The sequence below is a fragment of the Anguilla rostrata genome, chromosome 6, assembly GCF_018555375.3.
Source record: "Anguilla rostrata isolate EN2019 chromosome 6, ASM1855537v3, whole genome shotgun sequence".
Lineage (NCBI taxonomy): Eukaryota > Metazoa > Chordata > Actinopteri > Anguilliformes > Anguillidae > Anguilla > Anguilla rostrata.
Window position 1 is genome coordinate 6,513,862 of NC_057938.1, and position 7,822 is coordinate 6,521,683.

Genomic DNA, 7,822 nt, shown 5'->3' on the forward strand with positions numbered 1-7,822 from the left:
TGATATGTATGTCTTGCAAGTATCTGGTTACCACTTCCTCTAGTGAGGATAGAGTGATTTCTAAGACTGAATATCCCTCTCTGGGCAGGTAAATATAAAAAGTGGTATTGAATCTGTGATCATGAAGGAGAAGGATCCACTAATTTTTCACAGCCTCATTATCATAATTGTTCCACAGGGGGGGAAAAAAAGTTTAATGTCAACAACAGTGATGGTCAGAGCAAGGTATAAAAATGGATGTAACGTGAAGTAGGACAGTAGCATCAGCATGAGGTAAGAAACTCAATGTTAAGAAAAAGCGGTACGGCTAAGTGGTTTGGGGAAATTTCCTCAGGACACACCCATAGTGGCGTTTCACCCAGCCTCATTTCCGTAAATCCCTTCCGCCTGTCCACACTAGCATCAAAGACAGGGTGTAAGGGTGTAACTTCCATCCCCAGTGTCAAAAACTCCATCTAAACTGCGTGGCATCCACCCTGAGCATGATTGACGGTCACGGAAGACGACTGTTGCACAAGCCTTGCTCCGGAGGTGCATCTGAAAATAGGTTTAAGTGCTGAAATGTAATGAATTGCTGAGGCAAAACAGATATGTAACCTGAGCTGGTATAGCCTGTTAAATCTTTACATTCTTAGGACTTCCTCATTAGGTCTCTTTTCCCAGCATTAAGTATAACGACTCATGTATAATTAAATAAAACAATGCTAATCACGCAAATTATGAATTCCAACCACATAAAAGTGGTAACTAGGTGCCACCAAATAAGTGAAACTAACTGCTGATACTACAGCCCATATGCAATATTAATTTCCATATATTAATTATAGTGCCGATTTAATGCAAGAGCTTTATGCGAAACCACAGGTGTTTCTAGTTCTAGGAGTGGAACTAACCGCAGGTATTAAAAACTGCACAGGTACATCTGCTTTTAAAACCCCAACCATCTTTATCTTTTTCTCTTCAGATGACCCTCCCTGAAGGTGGGACTAAAAAAACCAAACCTATAAATTGATGTCCCTCTATCCCAAAAAGGAGCTCTGAGCTTGATTGGCAGGTTGTGTTTGCTGTAGCACTCCATGGCAAAGCTGCACTATTCATATGAGTATGTGAGTGTCACTCAAGAGACTGCCTTGTTCCCAACACTTACATTGCAGGGAATGAAGAGAGCAAAAATTGGTGCAAGAGCCCTTGATACACTGCGACAAATCAGTTCACCAGTCGACTTAATTTTAAACTTTTTACATCAGCAAACTTTGGTGCCGCCAGGCTCACTAAAAGATAAATAAAAATGTAGCTTTATGCAGCTAACATTGAGCAAATATTAAGTTATCATTGCCTCCTACTGTCCTGGTAATGAATCCATCCTCCTCGTCAACATTAATGTTTACAGGAAAGGCACCTATTTATATTTACATTACAGGCATTTAGCTGACAATCTTATCCATAGTGACTTACATTGAGTGAAAACAATGAAACAGTCTAGAACTACAGTATTTTGGTCTAGAACTATAGTATTTTGGCTGCTGAAAACATACTGACCAGTAAGTAAATAAAAAAAGATCTTCAGATTACTTCAGATTTATAACAATCTATGGCCATCCTACTGAGATTCCCAGACATTTAGACAACTGTCAAATTTTACAGTTAACATTAACAGCATATTTAAAGGTATATAGGAATCGTTTGCATCTGATTGGGATGCTAAATAACTTTGAAAGATTCACTAAAGGTGGTGTATATATATATATATATATATATAAGAATACCCGTTTCTGTGATTACTTGGTACTGAAAGCTAAGTTCTAAGACCAATGGAAAGCTTGCAAAAGTGGTAAATATGGCCAGCATGATTATAGGGAAGCCACAGAAGGAACTAAGAGAAATGTATATCGTAAACATACAAAATTATAAATGACATCGCCTGCCTACTTTTTCCATCGGTTTGAAAAACTACCCTCAGGGGGCCGTTTTAGGATGCTGCAGGCTACTGTAAACATTTCTAAGAAATATTTTATTCAAAGTGTGTTCAGTATTTTTAATTCTTTTTAAATATTAACTGATATTTATGGACATATTATTCTATGCACTTTTTACTTTGTATAGTCAATATTAAAGTCCTGGTTATGCTTCTGGTGTCTGTCTGATGACAGCTGTTCTTTATTTTGTATTGTCATTGTGATGTCACAAACAAATTTCCACATTGTGTGGACAATAAAGTTTCTGGTTCATTCTAAACCATCATTTCCATTTTTAAACAATAAAATGTCTTATTAAGCAGTGGTAATGATTGGTGCCGCCCTATACCCAGAAAAAAGCAACCTGCTCTGCAAAATTGCAAACAAAACCAATAATCTGCAACCTTGTCTTACATTTGCAGTCTTGCAGTCACAAGGTGAGGTTGATAGATTATTTCTAGTTACAGCATTTAGTAATGTTCATCTTAGCTTCTGAAGCTTTCGCGAGAGAAATGTGCCCAGCATAGCATCATCACACACTTGCACACGATGTACTTCAAGCTTTCGACAACGGTAAAATCGACAAAGAACCAGGGTGGTTAGAAGAGCTTTCACTGTTGGTGATAAGATGGACTCCCGCACATTATTTTCATTTCTGGCATTATGGGGGTGGCTACTTCTTCCATCTTCATCAGTTTGAGTATTCTGTACTCATGCTGATGAGACGACTGTAATGGGAATAAAATGCCCTAAAGTCTACACTCCAGGCCTTAAAGGGGCCTGGAACCCTGGTTGGGTGCCATAGCAACCATAGCAACTGTATCGGAAGTGTACATACTGGTATAACCTCCAGAGATCCCGGCAGATTTATTTATTTTTGACATAGTACAAATGTCTTCATGACAAAAACATGACGCATTAAAAATATTTTCAAAAATATTATTTATTTTACTTTTATCGAATGTCCCTTGTAGCGTAGGCTTCAGCATAGCAGAATATATGGTTCCTAAGATTAAGACCAGAGACTCATATCCCCTACAGGGACACAGAAATGAATTGTAGGGTCTGAGGAGGTTAAAGCCATTACTCCACACCGCTGTTCTGTACATATGTCAGGAGTCTGACAACCAGCCCCCCCCCCCCCAAACAGCTGGGCTCAGAAGCATGGTGGAAGTTAGGTGTCTGGTTCAATAAATGGTCTTTCTGTAACAGTGGCTGTTGTTTGAAACTCAGAGCTGCACACAGGGTTTGGAGCGGGCTGTGCAAATCCAGCTTATCTTCTTGAACGTGGGGAGGCCTCTTCGCTCCAGGGCCTGCCACTGCCGTTTGTCTGTCCTCCAAACAGCTCCGTGTTTTGACTTGGCCACCATGTTTTTCTCATGCTATCTTGGCTGGTGTGCCCTCCCCCCTCCTCCCCTGCCCCACTGCCCTCCTCCCCCCCCTTCAAGAGAGATCTCTATCTGAAGGGCCCGCTTATCGTGTGGCAAATATGGGGAAAATGACAAAAAGGGGATCGATTCCATCAGAACTAAAATAAAGGGCGGTTTGGAGGGAGGGGCCGCGGGGCTGCGTCCACGCTCAGTGAAATTTGCTTGAAATTTTAGGATGGCGAAACAGAGGGGGACCTATCAATAATCTGAGTCATGGATAAGTGCCGTCCTGCTCAGCCGTACAGCGGGCGGTGATAAAAAGCCCTGCATGGCATGATAAGACGTGAGCCATTGTAGCGAGTAACTGAACTGGCATCCGAGATATCTTCACATTGTCACTGCATCGCAAAATGTATGTCAGAGCCATCCAGCCATTATCTAGCCCGCTTACTCCTGGTCAGGGTCACAGGGTGCAAACTCCGCATAGCCCAGGCCCGGGATTCGAACCCAGGGCCTTCTCGACACGTCACCCTGCTGCCCTTTGTTTCCAAAGCATATTGGAATTCAGACATGTGTATGTCTACTTTATATCTTTTTGTGGTCACATTTTTTGGGGGCAGGGGGTGGGTTAACCCTCAAATCTCAAAGCTTTCAGTCTCCACAGTGAGACTGTTTTCCCGTCAAGCAGAGAACAGAGGAGAAGCGCATTTCTCACTGATGTGATGTCATTTCCTGGTGAGCTTGCAGCCTATCAGAACCCTCAGTTACGTGCACTCTTTCCCAAAGTGATAGAGTCAAATGTGCCTGTACAGCTGCAGGCCAGCTGTCAGAACTGGCTAATGCTAATACAAACCAGTTTTGAACTGGTGTTGTGTAGCCTGTAGGGCTCAGCCAGTGTTCAGAGTAAGGGGCTTCACAGAATGAGCCACTTGGACCACCTTGAACAATTACATGTTTGATATTTATTACTGTGTAAAGATCATTGTGAGAACACTGTATGTGACATGGTACATTAAACATGTTATAACAACTGTTCTACATTTATACTAGATGATAGGTTGCTTGTCAGAATGTACTATACCTTTCATTTGGGTCTGAACAACAGCTGTGTGGAATACTAGGGTTTCATTTCTATGGATACTACAATGAGGCAGGGATTGGTAATCACGGGCATACACAGGAAACTGTAGGTATTGTACTGTACCTCCCTTGTGGATGTGGATTATAGTGTAAATATATTGAACTAATATATATTATCAAGATATTGCAACACTCCACAATATATGGGAAACAGGCACATTATTTATATAGGCACATTACATGCTTTTGGATATTGTGATACTATTTTTAAAAACTGCAGTGAAATATTTAAAAAAACTTTAAAAATTGTAATATATATTACAGTATTCTACTTCCATAAGGGAAAGGAAAGTCAACTGTATGACGAGAAGGCAAATGTTAAAATGACTTTCTATAGGGTAAAAATGAACCAGAAAGGGAAGTGATGAAGAGGCAATACAATCAACTCTCCAGCATGATGCTGTTTCATTTATTAGCAAAAAAAGCCCCCTTCATCCTGGGATAAGATGCTCAGGTCTGCTTACAGTAATTTGGCTTCTGTTTAATTGGTTGACCTCACTGAGATGGAAGCAGCACATTTGGAGGCTGGTGTCAGTGTGTAGCGCAGGCCAGAACAGGACGGGCCAGCCGAGGGGGGAGGGGGGTGGGTGCCGAAACGTGTGCTGATTGGGGGGGGGGCACGCAGAGGGGTGGGTATTTCCCTCAGCCCTCCGTGAAGCCCCCTCTCTTCCAGCTGGGAGGTATTGTGTCTTATGCCTTAAGCAGGAAAGGGATTTCTCATTTCCCCCTGACAACTGTGACATGTATGAATTGATTACAAAGTGGGCCGTGGTGGTCCTTTCAAACTGTGCCTCCCTCCATCCCTCCTCCCTCCCTCCTCGCTCCCTCTTTTCCTCCTGTCCTACAGTAGAATTTCCAGCAGCAGTTTACAATTAGAATTGTGAATGAGGCGAAAGGGAGAGGCAGTGTGTGTGTGCGTGTATGTGTGTGTGTGTGTGTGTGTGTGCATACAGGGAGAGGGATTGCAGGGAGATGAAGTCAGATTTGCAGAAGAAGAATAGCCCGGGTTCACTTTCATCCGAGCGGCAGAATTACTTCTCAGTCCTGGGATGCCTAGGTACGGGACTGTGACCCGCGTAGGGAAAATAAACAATTGCGCTCTGGATACTGTATCATTATCACAACAAAGAGGAGACGTGAAATCCGAGGACGGGCACATCTGGAGCGTGTTAATCGCCCTCGAATGACGGATGCATTTTATTTTACCTCACGACAGACGGGCCGCCAGCGCTGCCCGATTATTATTTGTGTAAGTTACATCACCTGCGTGAGTGTGCCTCGCGTTGCCTTTCAGATGAGCTGGATCTCGGGAGGTCTGGCCAATCAGCCCAACCGAAGACACGCTTCCCATTGTTACCCTTGTAATCTATTACTATAGCAATCTTCAGTAATCTCACTGTTCCGTTCCCATTCATTCAAATGGAATTCTCCCCCCGGTCTCCCAGTGTTTTCTGAGGTGACCGTAATTCTGATTACCGAGCACGCAACGTCTTGCTCTTTTAAAAAAAAATTTTTTTTAGCACATTTGCGAGGGGAAACTAGACGCTGACGCATATTTATTTCAAGTTTGCAAAAATTCAAGAGCGAGATCGCCTGAAATGCAATTCCCAAATTCCGCAAAAAAAAAGACCGCTTGAAAGAGGAAGCCATTTGTCACGTCTTTCAGGTTTCGTGATTCCGAAGCTCTGGGACGCTCTGCAGGCCTAACTTGGTGGTGGGGCGGGGGGGCTGTAAATCTTTGGTTTTCACGTCCACTCGGTGACGCGTAACCTGTCTTTTTCGGCTGACAGATCAGCCGACCCGGCTTTTTGGAAGCCTGCATCCGGTACCTGTGAGTTCCTGTCGGGGGGCCTCCGCGGAGGGGAGGCGGTGCAACGGTGGCGGCCTGCCTTCCCTCATCCCGCCGTGACGGACGGCTTGCTCCCGCTCGCCCGGCTGGTAAGCTGGCTGTAATTTACGCGATCCTCTGCAATTTCCGGGTGCTCTCTGAAGTGGTACGGTGGGGGCTGACCCTTCCCTGTTTGTCTTCATTTGCCATTGTGCATTGCCCTAAAGGAAGCAATTACATGGGAAGTGGAGAAATGGAAGAAAAAAAGAAAAAAAATTCAACCCGGAGCACATGGACCACCATAAGCCACCCTTGACCTGACCTGGTTGACATTAAGCGAATGGTACTTTGAGAAGGTTCTCGAACGGGTCAGACGGTCGAACGGTTTGGCGTTGCCTCGTGCTTCTTTACACAAGTCCAAAAAAAAAAAAATCACTCTTTAAAACCACTTAAAGGTCTTGAATAAATGCATTGGGAAGGCACGCTTCTCTTGGTTATTTATCTGTGGTGCCTGTGTAAAAGAGCTACACGTCATCTTTATTTTTTTTCTGCTGTTCTTGCTTTTTAAAATAACACAACAGAATATTACACAATGGCAATATTTTCAAGCTGTTGCATAAAGGTTTTGTGCTCTAAGTGTTAAGCAAAAGCCAGACCACAGCCAAACAAATGAAATGACTGTGGAGACAAACACATTTTTCAGCTGTCAGTGTCTGTGTACTATTTAGAGAAACCTTTCATAAAATTAAAAACAACTGTTCTGCCCACTTGCTGAAAGCTTATTGGCTGATGTCTCTGTCTGATCAGAATATGGGATAGAGGGTTCGTTTGAGCAATTTATTGGGTGCCCAAGTGTATGATGTCCAAAATAACAATTTATTTAGAAAAGCCTGTCTGTCACTTCTAATCTTGCATTTGATTTTTACCGCATTTTCTATTGCTACATACATACAACCTCTGTGGCGCATATGTATGGGTGGAGAGAACAGATATTTATTCACTGGACTACATGTGACCTACGCGTTATTCTTTTCTGAAATTGTGAGGTTCTATAACCTAAGAAGAGATTCCACTTTGCTGCTCCACCCACCCTAAAATGAGCAAATACATTCAAAATACAAAAAAAAAAAAACGAAACATTTAAAAATACAGTACAGTACAGTACATAAAAATACAAATTAAACTGGAAAATTTTTAGTTGGAGGACTTTGGCTTTGTCATTTAGGGTACCAGGAGAAAATACCCGGGGTAAAGCAACAACCTTACCCCCAACAGAGGCAATGAAAAAGCAGGAGGAGGCTGGGGTGGAGAAAGGAACTGGTAGCACACTGTGTTCAATTTCTAGCCAGGCTCCCTTTTAGACGACTGGGAGACGAGGCCACCAGATAGCTCTGGTGATGCTCAGCCGTGCCGTGCCTGCGGTAGGCCCTCACTGAACTCCCCTTTTAGCTCTTTTTTTCAGTGCAATTAGGCGGGTTTTGGTTTCACCCGTTCAATTAGACTTTGCACCAGACGTAATACTGGAAGAA